Source organism: Propithecus coquereli, unplaced genomic scaffold (assembly GCF_000956105.1).
Source record: "Propithecus coquereli isolate 6110/MARCELLA unplaced genomic scaffold, Pcoq_1.0 Scaffold339, whole genome shotgun sequence".
In the NCBI taxonomy this organism is placed as follows: Eukaryota; Metazoa; Chordata; class Mammalia; order Primates; family Indriidae; genus Propithecus; species Propithecus coquereli.
Window position 1 is genome coordinate 2,235,964 of NW_012149052.1, and position 14,200 is coordinate 2,250,163.

Here is a 14,200-nt window from a genome sequence, read left to right on the forward strand (position 1 = left end):
AAAAAAAAAAAAAAAGGATATTCAGGCCAGGTGTGATGGCTCACACCTGTAACCCTAACACTTTGAGAGGCCAAGGCAGGAGATTGGCTTGAGGCCCAGAGTTTGAGACCAGCCCAAGCAACATAGCAAGATCCCAGCTCTCCAAAAAAATTAAAAAAAGAAAAAAAAAAAAATTAGCATAGTGGCCCAGGCCTATAGTCCCAGCTATTGGGTACTGGAGAGGCTGAAGCAGGAGGATCGCTTGAGCCAAGGAGTTCAAGGTTGCAGTGAGCTATGATGATACCACTGCACTCTAGCTAAGGTGACAGAGAGAGACTCTGTCTCAAAAAAAAAAGAAAGAAAGAAAGAAAAGGATATTCAGCCTAGAAAATGATTAAATTTCACCATGGCCAGGAGAGCATAGAGGGCAAACCTCACCCCTTTTATGTGAATACATACAAAGAGCCACTAGACTTGCTATGAAATTAAAATTTTAAATTAAGTGACTAAAGAAATTCAAGTTTGAAATTCAATATGCATAAATATAAAATGACAAGGGAAAAAATTAGAAGTTTGCATCCATATATATATGAGTTTTGGAAGAGACATAAATCACTGGAAAATCAAATGACACTCAGGAAGCCTCAAGTCTCTGGTTTCCTAGCCAAGGATCTTCTGAGACTTTTGAAAATGTCTTTCAAAATATGCCATCAGGCTATCAGGTAGAATGTTTTGACTGAATTTATCCATTGTTTGATGAAAGGAATTAGGCTGTTTTCCCAGATTATAGATACAGAGTCTGTTTTGTCTTCCCTGTATCCCTAGCATCAGGGACGCTCCTGGCACTTAGCAGATATTTGAATGGATACAGCAAATCAGTAAAAGAATGTTTCGAGTATCGGGAAGAAAGCAGGAAGTAAGAAAAATCAACACTTAACAGTGATAAAGCCATATATGGGTGTCAAGAAGGAAACAGGAAAAGAAAATTCCAAGTCTTAGCCCAGATCTATCCAAAAACCTTTTCGTATTATCTGGGCAGCATTTGCCAAGCAAATACTCCTATAACCTAATTCAAACAAATAAAACTCACGCAGAAACTACTGACGTTGTTGACCTTGTTCTAGAATCATATACCCTAAAATATGCAACTAAACATGGATCATGTTACAAAATCCCAGTTCATTAGATCAACAAACATTTATTCATTGTCTACTATGTGTAAATAACAGAAGTGAAAGTACAGAAAGAGGAAGATACTAAAATCAATAAAATATAGTTCTTGCCCCCAATAGGCTTATAGTCCTATGACATAATGAGACACCTAACAGCTATAATAAAAGACAAAATGAAATCAATTTGTATTAAGTTGGAGTAGAAGTAACAGTATAAAGGTATAAAAAGGAAGGAATAATTCATTCTGTTTGGAGAACTAAGAGATACTTTGCAGGAAAGGGGGATTTGGATGCATGTTAAAGAATGAAAAATATGTATCTATACCATGTAAAAGTAAATCAGCAATTCCAACTCACCCCAGACAGACAAGGAAGTGATAAACCATTTTGAGAATTCAAGGGCAATTACTAGATAACAAAAGCAAACCACAAAACCCTGGGAGCACTGAACTCCAGAGGAAAATGGGAAGACTGTCACCTCTTCTATGGTATTGTGAGACAGATACCCACCCCCACAATCATATCACCCTGTCCTTTGGGCACTGGAAAAGAAAAACGGTAAAAGACATAGTTGAATCTCAAGGAATGATTCTGTAGTCACAGAGTGGAAAGGCAGTGCTCTTCTAAAAGGACCTCCTGGGCCGGGCGCGGTGGCTCACGCCTGTAATCCTAGCACTCTGAGAGGCTGAGGCGGGCGGATTGTTTGAGCTCAGGAGTTCGAGACCAGCCTGAGCAAGAGCGAGACCCCGTCTCTACTAAAAATAGAAAGAAATTAATCGGACAACTAAAAATATATAGAAAAAATTAGCCGGGCATGGTGGCGCATGCCTGTAGTCCCAGCTACTCGGGAGGCTGAGGTAGAAGGATTGCTTGAGCTCAGGAGTTTGAGGTTGCTGTGAGCTAGGCTGACGCCACGGCACTCTAGCCGAGGCAACACAGTGAGACTTTGTCTCAAAAAAAAATTAAAAAATAAAAAAAATAAAAGGACCTCCTGGAAAAGCTTGTACAGCTGACAGACAATACAGGGCACCTCTCTTGTTCCCAGGGTCACTTTGCATGGCCGTTTCATAGTACGCACCATACCACTGTAATTGTCTGGAATTGTCTAGTTTCTCTCTCTCCCAACCCCCACCTCTCGATTAGGAGCTGCTTGAGAGTAGGGGCCTTGTAATTCATAACTGTTTTCAGAAAGAGTGACTAGCCTAAGACAGATACTCAGTAAGTGATGAATAAGTAAAAGAATGCTGCCACCTACACCATGGACAAACACACTCGCAGACTGCCCGTCTCAGGCAGCATATTATGCCAGATGCCTGAGGCATGCAAAGCCCTTAAAGCCTTTATAATGTATTTGGGGAGACAGTCCATATGCAGAAAAGAATAAACAATACAAAATGAGAAGCTCTCGCTGCTAAACTGCAGTATAGAAAATGGATTGCTAGCAGAGCTCCGAGGGAGGAGCAGCTATCCAAGCTACCATTCAAATCAAGCCGAAGATGGTAGGCACACGATGGTCACCAAATGACCACTTAGAAATCAGCCCGAAGCATTGCAGATCCTAGAAGACCTCGGGAAGAGGCGCTCAGTGCAGACATTGCCGACACAGATGTCTGGCCAAGGAATAAAGTGGACGTGGTCTGCGAGGAAGGAAGAGAAGCAGGCCCACGGAGACTCTGAGAGCGCAAATGGCGCCACCTAGAGGAAAGCTTTTATAATAGCAGAAAGATGATTCCTAAGCAAGGCTGTCCAGTTGAAAGAAGGGTTTCGGAGCCAACATGTTGAAGATGAGAAAGTAGGTATGAAACCCAATAGCTTCTCCTAAAAGAAAAAATACCCACGTTAAATACTCACCTAACAGATATTCTAGATGAAGCAGAATACTCCCGTGACATCTTTCCCACACTCAGAAAATTCACCCAGGTGATCCTGATTCTCATCAAATGTATCTATTTTGTGCTTATCCAGGGTTATCAATATCAAGGGAAGCATTATACTTCACAGTTTGAAGTCCATCAAAGTCCCACTAGATTGGAAGGCCCTAAAAGGCTGGCCAGATGGGAGCTGTTTTTAAGCTCAGTAGACTGGTGTTTCAGCCAGAGAAGCTAATTTTTGATGAATGAATAAGTGGATGAATGAATATATACTAAAACCAGATAGTAATATATCAGGTCACCCAAAACCATGATTCAAATCCTTTTGGGGCCCAAAGGATTAAGGGTGACTTAGCTAGTATAGAATTTTTCTTCTATTCACGGGTGGTAATGCTTCCAACCAGCCCGATTTCCTCTCCATTTCTGCATCACCAGGGCCAATTTATACTCCCCTTTTAGAAACACGCCACCTGTGGGCACTGGAGGTGGGCCTGAGACCTGAAACAGCAGGAAGAAGACTGGATTTTAAAATTGCTCACGTCAAGTTGATCGAGGCAATTGATTTATTTCCCATTCCTTGTTTTCATGTTTCTAAATCAAATAATTATTTATCCCATCACACTCATTTCCCTTTGATAATTTCTCATGTAAAGCTCAATAAGGCTAAGGTCTTTGTCTGTTTTCTTCACTCCTGAATCCAGCACCTAGAACAGTGCCTGGGATATAATAGATGCTTAATAAACATTTGTTGAATGAAGGAAAATTGGATCTTCCAATAAAAGAAGCCACATCTTGGCCACATAGTAGTCTGTCTCTTTTTTTTCTTAGCCAGATGGTGCCCCCCGAAGCTGGCTCCCTCTGTAAAATGTTCTTCAGCCCTGTCCTTCAAAATCTTGCCTCAAATGAGTTCACCAAGGAAAATTAGGCATCACTAGGGTATCAAGAAAGCTGGGATGCAACATCTTTGTTCAAAACCCAGATGGAAACATGTATTAATTCCACCTAAATCAACTTTACAGGAAAGTTTATATTCCCATCACAAATTCACTTCAAGCCACATGTGTATTATACATTGGAGATCATGACAAGATATATAGTCAAAGTTGTTAATTGCTCTATTGCTTGATGTGTGATAAATTAATAAAACACAGCATGTGTTGATGGAAAACATGTAAGTAATTAAAGTGCCTATGGTTCTGCTTTCTCAATAATCAAAATGGTCTTAATATTAACCTTTCAATTTGTTACCATCTTTGCAAATTTTTCAACCTGCCATTCTGAATTTTATCAAAATATAAAAAACAGCTAATTGCTTTTCAATTTTAGATAAATGTAAAATATCCCCTCCTGACCACAAAATAGATATAAAAGTATTCTCTCTTATTTTTTAGTCTCCCTTGTCCTTTCCTATCTCTTAGGCCTACCAAAATCTATTTGAGCCACAAAATTTCCAAAATGCCCTTCCAAAACCTGTTAATGTACTTTCATCTTTCCATTCTTATACAAATTCCTAAGAGTCAGATTTGAAGTGAGTACTTTGAACTTTTTTTCTTTTTTTTTTCTTTTGAGACAGAGCCCGGGCTAGAGTGCCGTGGCATCAGCCTAGCTCACAGCAACCTCAAACTCCTGGGCTCAAGCAATCCTCCTGCCTCAGCCTCAGCTGAGACTACAGGAGCACACCACCACACCTGGCTAATTTCTTCCATTTTTAGTTGCCTGGCTAATTTTTTTTCTATTTTTAGTAGAGACAGGGTCTCACTCTTGCTCAGGCTGGTCTTGAACTCCTGACTGCAAACGATACTTTGGACAATATGGAATGGAGGCTAGAATAAGGTGAGGTGAGTGAGGCATTTTTTTTTTTTTTTGACTTAGGCTCCATTATGACACAGAACTCTTAGTGATTCTGCCTCTTTTTTTAAAATTTTGATTATTTGCTCATCATGGATTTTTTGCATTAATTTTGTTTTTTGAAGTATTGCATTAAAATATTATTTACCTTGATTATTGAGATTTTTTTGATGCTCTTTTAAATTTTGCACCCAAGGTAAGTGCCTCACCCTAGCCCAACTGTGACATAGAAGTTGTACATGAATTGGAATACAAATGGAGAACTGGTCACTCTAGGGAAGGAATGAGCTGGGAGTGGAGAGGTTATCTACTTTTTACAGCTTAAAAATATATATTATTGCTGCCTGTGGAACTGGAACAAAAAAACTGAGTTGAAAAGCCACTGATTGTACAAATGAAAGTAGTAGAAGCTTCTATAGCCTCTCCAAAAATTAACCAAAAGAAAATGATGAGAAAAATACAGAAAACATTACATTTTTAGACTCACCATTTGGTTTACATTAAGAAGCAAAAATCATAGACTTAAGGGACCTAAGAAGCTATGTGATCCAAGGAATTTCATTAATTCAAAAATTCATTTCTTAAAAATAAAGCTTATTAGAAAGCCAGTCCATGAAAGGGTAGAGGCACACCTCTTACTTTTTCCTCTTCCCTCAAGCCATTTTCAAAACCCTTGAGCTAATCCAATTGCCACATTTTACAGAAGGTCACTCCTAGAAGATCCAGGTTATGCAGCCAAGAAGTGGCAGAGGTGAGACTAGAACTTGGGGTTTCTCATTCTGAATTTTCTTTTCCTAATGGCCCTTGCTTTAAACTGAACTAGTCTTGGGAGAAGTTATATTTGGTCTCCAGCTTTCCTGGCCTTGAAATTTGTACTCATCTTTTTTGAAAGAATCAATGTTCACTTAATCTTTTACCTATTCTCAGGAACCCCATAACCTACTGGTAATAAATCACAGTGTCCTTGTAGGAATATTTGCATTTTTAATCAAATCAAAGCCCCAGGTTAAAACAGTGGTTCTGACCCCTGACTTCACGTTAGAATCACATGGGGAGACTTTAAACAATACTGGATGCTGGATTCCACCTCAGATTTTGGATTTAATTGGTCTCCGGTACGGCTTGGCATATTTTTAGTATTTTTTTAATACCCCCAGGTATTCCAACGTGCAGGCAAAATTGAGACCAACTGAGTTACAATAATAAAACTAATTACATGTGCAGGCCTCATCCAGTAAGTGGATAATGTAGCCATCATCACCAACTCCAATGGGAGAGTAGGGGGAGTCCTGTTCACGACTGAGCGACACCAGGCTCAGTGCTCACCAGAACCAAGTGAGCTCCTTTTGCCCACCTGCTGTCCAGTTAGACCTTTAGACATCTTTTCTTTTCTTTTTCCCCCTCATTATTTTCTTAATTTTTTCTTTTCAGTTTTACACCGGAAGTCTTGCTTCCACTCCCTACGCAAATCTCACCTCTTTAGAGGCAACCAATGTTACTAGTCTTTGGCAGACCTCCAGAAACTTCTGTGCACATACAGACATAAATTTATCTTTTAGTTACACAGATGATTGCATACTATACCACCTACTCTGTAATTTGCTTTTCCTACTCACAGTGTATCAGAGATGGGTCCATATCAGGTACTCAGTCTTTTTGACACTGCCTAGTATTCTGTTACAGATTCCCTGCAGTTTCTTAACTAGTTCATTATTGATGGATGTTTGTTTCAAATATTGTGCTACTTTTATAATAAATACTTATGTATCTAGTCCTTGCTCTTTCCATGAATTTTTTTCATTTATTAAATATGCTCAAAAATTATTTTAGTGCCTGCTTGTTTCATTGTTTGAATTTATAATAATCTGTTCAAACAATACTGTATTGTTAGACATTTATTTGTTTCCAATTCTTTTTTCCTTATGAATGATGCTGCAATAAACAATCCTGGTATATAAATCTGTAGGTACATTTCCATATCCCTAGAATAAATTCCACAGAGTAGAATTATTGGGTCAAACATGTACTTTTTAAGGCTTTTGATATATAGTGTCAAATCGTTACCCAGAAAGTTGGTAGCAATTTATACCAACCAGCAATGTATAAAGAGACTCGTTCTCCTATCTTTGCTAAACCACAAGTAATAATTTTAAAATTATGCATTGATTTAGGTAAAAAATACTGGTGATTTTTAAAATTTTGAGTTTTTCAGCCGGGCGCAGTGGCTCACGCCTGTAATCCTAGTACTCTGGGAGGCCGAGGCGGGAGGATCCCTCAAGCTCAGGAGTTCGAGACCAGCCTGAGCAAGAGCGAGACCCCGTCTCCACTAAAAAATAGAAAGAAATGATCTGGACAACTAAAAATATATATAGAGAGAAAAAATTAGCCAGGCATGGTGGCGCATGCCTGTAGTCCCAGCTACTCGGGAGGCTGAGGCAGGAGGATCGCTTGAGCCCAGGAGTTTGAGGTTGCTGTGAGCTAGGCTGATGCCACGGCACTCACTCTAGCCCAGGCAACAAAGCAAGACTCTGTCTCAAAAAAAAAAAAAAAAAAAAATTGAGTTTTTCTTCATCATTATAAACTACTTTGAGGCTTTAATGGTTTCAGAGACTTTTATAAACCTGTGTGTCTATCCACAAAAAATCATTGTAATTACATTTTAATTGAATAGTAAACCGTATGTCTAAAGCTGAGTTTTAAAGAAGTTGAAAGTCATTTTATTTTAGGGAGTTCTAATAAAACCCATAATTCAATGAAAAGTCTGCTTGATAGCACAATCCAAAATATCCCAGGCTTTCTTTCAACACAAATCCACCAGACTCCATAGTTTAGGTATATCTTGAGCTTTGTTCTAGATGTATTTCCAAAACTTAATTCTGCAAATGTCAAACACCTTTTTAACTCTTTGCATATAGGGGTGTAGCTTGCCCAAAGTATTTATTTTGCCCAAAAATAAAAATAAAAATTCTACTGGCTAAACCTTCCTTTTCATTCACAAGGAATCCAAAGAAAGCTCGTTCAGCTTCATGAGGATTAGATCTCAATGGTGACATTTTGCAGGGATCAAAGGAAAGATGTAACCAATTACTCAGGGGAAAAAATTGCTTCCTAGGTAGATATGGGGTCCCATTTAATATCTACCTTGTCACGCGACAGGTTTCATACTGCAATTTTGCTACCGTATTTGTAGGGAAAAACTCCAAATACAGTACATTTGAATTGATTTTAAAAACTAAGAGCCAGATCAATTAAGGGTAAAGCAATTTCCCAGGAACCCTTCCTGACCATTCACTGCTTAAATCTTTTTAAAGTCATCACACACCATTTCTTTTGGACTCTATGTCCTGCCAAGTGATTAATATCTAAAAGTCTGGAATTACTCAGATGCACATAAATTATGGTTAGAATTTACCTGAAGTACATGCCTTGTAAGATTCTTTAGTAGGCCCTGCCTGAAGAATTTTAAGGCATGTGGTGGAATGTCAATGAGACGGCAGATTGCTCAGATGCCTGTTGTTAGCTCTGAAATGCCATGTAAGCCATGTCATTGTGCCAAAGGTATTTATTTCAGTGTACATCTTTCTGCAGGGATTGGTGCAAGGCTGCCAGTTCCACTAACTGCAATTCCAAGACTACAGATTCTAAACTTCTTCAAGGCAGGAGTAGAAAAAGAAAGGTTATCTGAGGATTCCGGAATCATTCTCTTCTCTTCTCCATGAAGAATATGAATATGTCAATGTCAGGTTGATCCACGGGGTATTGGTGCCCTGACTAAATGGCAGAATATTGGTAAAATGGCAGGAAAATAATTTGTGTCTCCTCAAAAGGATCATATTCAAATGGTTTTAATGTTATTTATTCTCAGGCACACTTGTCAATTTAGTAAAATAGACATTTTTTGCAAATGCTCTTGTTTTGTCACCTTTTTGACCTAACTGTGGGGACCACTCCCGACGTGTCTTGGGATTGGACTCAGTTGGCACAGTATGAAAGTCATGGGGGAGAGTTGAGTGGGTTGGGGGATCATGCTTGTGTGTTCACTGAGGGCTGACAAGATAGATCCTGCTTCTGTCCAAGGCAGTTCAGTATTACACAGTGTCCGAGGATTATAATGCGTGTGCTTAGAGTTCAAATAACTCCATTCATTCATTTGGTCATTTTTATTCATGCATGTTATTCACCAACTCCCAGTTTATAAGAGGACAGAACACAGAAAGAGGAAGAAGTCTATGACTGGAAAGACTGAAACTTGCATCAGGGAAGTTGGGCACAAGACAAGAAGGTTGGAGCCTGGCTTTATTTCTCCGGGGACAGGCCAAGCCTCCTGGGAGATTAGGTTCCTGGGACGCTGGCAGAACAGGACTCAGGGGTAGGGACCAAAGCCGGCACATTGCCTCAGAGGCAGATTTGTCACTGAGTGACTTGATGTTGATCCCCAGAAAGTAGGGCCAGAGCCGGGAAGTCCTGGATTGATTTTGGGAACTGGAGAAGGGCCATACCTGCACTTGGCACCAATTGGCCCCATGTGCTGGGTGGAGTAAGCTGGCAAAAGAAGACTGCACTTGACAATTCTTTTCTTCCCTTTCCAAAAAGGGTCAGTTTAGTGATTTCCAGCTCTGGACTAACTTAAAACCAGTTTCCAAAAAACCTTAGATTTCTTCCAAGTTAACCATTTATAATTTTTGTCTATTCCTAAAAGACAGACTTTTCTGGGCTTAAAAAAACAAACCCAGATGAATATATTGTTCCAAGGCTTTACTCACAGTGAGTTTATTTATTTGTTAGAAAACCATGACATTTGAAAAGTATTAATATTGCTTCCAGGATTACATAATATGCATTCTCAGAAAAACATTTTTGGAACTATTCATATTTTGTTCTGTATAGTAATTGTTAGTATGTCGTAATTTTGTTAAATTTTCTTGTGAAAAATGGAACAAAATTAAAAAGAAAGAAAGAAAGATAGGGAACAAATCTGTTATTAAACCCGAGGATACTCAAAAGTAAAGAAAGGACAAATAAGAAGGAGTCTCAGTATAATAGTTGAGACCATATCCAAAGTAAATACCATGTTTTTTATCAGATGGCATAACATTATTTTCTAATTAGAAAATAGCACACGCCTATTGTAGAAAATTTGGGAAATACAAAAAGTATAAGGAAGGAAAATAAAGTACACTGAAGCCCAGCGTGGTAAGTATTTTCTTATATATTACTTGTCTTTTTCTATGCAAAGTAAACATGAATTTTTTTAAATGTAGGATTAGACAGTACATATAATTTTAAATTTCTTTTTTTTATTTAATCTACTATGCTCTTCTTATCTGTACATATTTTATAACATGCTATTTCATTGTATGAACATTTAATAATTTATATTCACCTTTCTCCCATTGGTGCACCTTTAGGTATTGACTTTTTCCTCTCATCATCATAAACAGCACTATCATGAACATCCTCAGCTAAATCTTCATGAGCATCCCTGAATTGACCTTCTAATCAGAAATGTAATGAGTAGGACAAGGATTCAAATCATAACAGAATATTTTTATGGACATGTCTCAAAACTGGAAATTTACCAAAACGTAGAGAAGAGAGAGTCCTGTTTCTTCATCTTAAACAAACAGCCCAATTCTTACCATCTGCCGGCCCCTGCTGTATTAGTCATCATGTCTCCTTCCTAACACCTGGCCACTACTGCTTGCATGGTATTTACTCTGGAAGGAATGCTACCTCGTAGCACAGGGCAAACAGAGCAGAGGAAGCCAAGGCCCAGACCTAGAACCACTGAAGGACACTGGGTGTGCATCACCAGAGCTGCTCCATGAATGCACAGCTGCCAGCATTCACAAAGCCGGCAGCAGCTGTGACCATACAGTGCCACAGGAGGGAACAGGAGTCCAGGTAAAGGTAACATTGCTCTAGCAAATGGGAAGAGCCAGCTATGTGGAATCCAGAATGAGTGCTAATGAGGGATTAGGCAGACAGGAGGTACATAAGATCTGTCCATTGGGGTAGCTGAGGCTAGAATTTGGAATCAGGGATCCAATCTGCAGGAACAGGAAGTGGCAAGAGTTACACAAGGAAGCAGGGAAACAGGTCCAGGCCTGGGACCATACCTAGGGAAGGAGAAAAAGTTCTGACTTGAATCTCACATAAATGAAGAAATGACCTGGAACACAAATCCCACTTAGGGGAAGATGTATCAGTTAGATTGGGGTGGGTTATGCTGCAGTAATAAATAACCCCTAAATCTAAATTGTCTGGTTTAAGATAAAATTATATTTCTTCTTCATGTTACATATCCACTGCATGTCAGCCGGAGGACTCCAACCAACAGAGTCCTCACTATGCAATCCCAGGTTAATGATCTGTAACATCTACAGCTGGGGCAGTGGGGAAAGAAAGGACTGAATAGTCAGGCATCAGCACTTAAATGCTTCTGGCCGAAAGGAATGCATTCACTTCCACTCACATTTCATTAGCCAAAGCAAATCCCATGGCCATGCCTAACTTCAAGGGACCATGCGACTAGAAGGAGGGGAAAGCTGGAAATTTCCGTGAGCATTGGCAGTGGCTACCAGATGATGACCAATGCTAAGTTCTAAAGAGGAGATACCATAAAGGGGAGAACATTCAAGACATTTAACTTACCTGCAGTTTGGAGTCTAAACTTCTCTTTTATCTGAAAACTGTGGTGGAGCTTAGATTTCAGCAGACTGGGAATCCTGTTCCAACTGAGAGCTTAGAAAGGAGAAACACAGACATGTGAGGCTGATTCTGGGTGACGGTATCATTAGAGAAGCTCCACAGCAGCTGCACCTTGAGCTCATGACTGTATAGAACAAATTCCATTAATGTCCAAACTGTTGCGGTGGCCAGTTTACCTGTTCTCCAAATTTGTTCTTTTAGATACTTGTCAGAAAATTGATACTCTCCAAGCAGGGTTACCATAGTTTAGCTCTCCTGCGGGAAAAAAGCATTTGTGTACATTCAAATATGTAGTAGTAAATGTCAAACAGCTGATTGACATCATGAGGCACATTTATCTCAGATACATTTGGGAAATTTTGTTTGGGGTAAGATAAGTAAAATACCACCCCAACATCTCATCCTGGTGACAATGACAAAATGACTATTTTTAGTTTCTGGAGGAGCTTCCTAGGCTTCTTACACTCTGCAAGCATTTGCGGAACACCTGCTGTGCTCTCGGGACTGAGCAAGGTGCAGCTCTTGACCAGCAAGTGTGCCCTCACTGCCAGCAAGATGACAGGAGAAAGTAGGTGTTCGCTTAACCAAGGCATGTATTTCTAACATAGTTCCAATTTTGAAGGATCTTATGAAGCTTCAGAAAAATGCTAATTTCACATTCAGGTTAACAAGAAAGAAGCATGTGGCTTTTCTCTCCATAATAAGCTTTTCTAAATGAAGAGATTTCTAACTTAGATGTAGTTCATCCCATCTAAAGAGGGGGCAGGGGACCAATCAAGTAGATTCTGTGGAAATCATTTATTTTACTACAGCACCATGCAAATGTCATGTCAATGCAAACAGAAAGTGTGAGCCATAAACATTCTTCAACATGGGATATGTTTTTGCTAATTAACAGTATACAGTCTATAAGTCAAGCGTCTTAATTGATTTGCAAAAGGTTAAGGTTATCAAAACTGGCTTTATAGTCAACGGCATGCTTATTTCTTGTACGGTTTCTGATGAACTGCTTGACTTCAGTATGTGGTTCAATTTCTGTCTGTGTGGCATCATTTAAATGGCTGTGAGTCAAGGAATAAATGCTTGCATATTTTAACAAAGTGTGTGAAAGTGAAGATCCCTAGACGTGTGCTTCGAGTCTTTACAATGTTCTATTCCCTTTCTTGTTCAATGACAAGAACCATTATAAATTTTCTCCTTTCAAAAGAAAATGTATACATTATAAATAAAATATTTGACATTTACAGAAAATTTAAAACAATAAAAAATGTATTTCCAGAAAAACTTTTGTGATTAATTTCTTACAAATCTTAGAAAGTCTTCGAAAGAGAAAAAAAAATGTCCTTAAAGACAGTCTTCTACTTGTTGATGGTCAATTCAATTAATTTGACCAAAAGTAGAAAGTCTTATAATTTATAACTTACTTTGGTAACTTATTCAATCTTCATGTGACAAATATTGTTCATATTAGAAAAATAACTCTTGCATCATTTTCTTTTTTTTTTTCTTCTTTCTTTTTTTTTTTAGAGACAGGGTCTCTCTGTCACCCAGGCTGGAGTGCACTGACCCAATCATAGCTCACTACAATCTCTAACACCTGGGCTCAGGCGATCCTTCTGCCTCAGCTTCCCAAGCAGCAAGGACTACAGGGTGTGCCACCACGCCCAGCAAATTTAAAAAAAATTTTTTTTGTAGTGATGGAGTCTCGCTATGTTGCTAAGGTTGGTCCCAAACTCCTGGCCTCAAGTGATCCTCCCACCTTGGCCTCCCAAAGTGCTGGGATCACAGTCATGAGACACTGTGCCCAGCCCCCTCTTATCATTTCAGACTCAAGCAGGGATTGAAAATGATGATACTGCCATCCCATAATAACTTTTGCAAACTGAAGACAATAAAATCTTGTTTTATGTATCTTTATGTCTTTGTGCCCAATTTATTGAGAACGTAGTAATACTTAGGAGCCTCAACAAGTTCAAAAGGCAGAAAATAACATTTTACACAGGCTCTGTACTTTAATGGCTCAGCAGCTTGTTGAGAAAAATACAGCTTAAAGCATTGAAGATTTTAAAATACAGGCTAATTGTAGCCAAGACATTCAAAATTGAGTACATTTACCAGACTAATGCAATGAGACTTTCCATAAAAATATGATTATTTAAAGGGGATGACTCTTGTTTCTTGTATTCTCAGCTGAGGTTTTTAATTTCTTCCATTCTGGATGCTTTTAGAAGGTGACTATTTTAATTTTGATCTCCAGATTGCTGGACATAACTCTTCCCCTCCTATTTTCTCATCTTGCAAACTGTATCAGTACATTTTCTTTGGTGGAGATTTATTTTTCTTTTTTAATGAATTGTCAAGCATTAGCAATAGTGTGAAGAAATGGGCATGCTCTTATCTCATAAATGGACATCATTTTTCTGAAGAGAAATTTGATAATAGGAGAAAAACTCTGAAAAACTTACCTATCCTTTGACCTAGTAATGACATTTCTAGAAATTTACCTGAAGGATTTGGTCAGGATGTGAACAAATATTTATTTATGGGATATTCATCACAGTTAAAATAGATTACACATAATATGGAAATAATCCAAGAGTCAAATATTAGATAACTGGC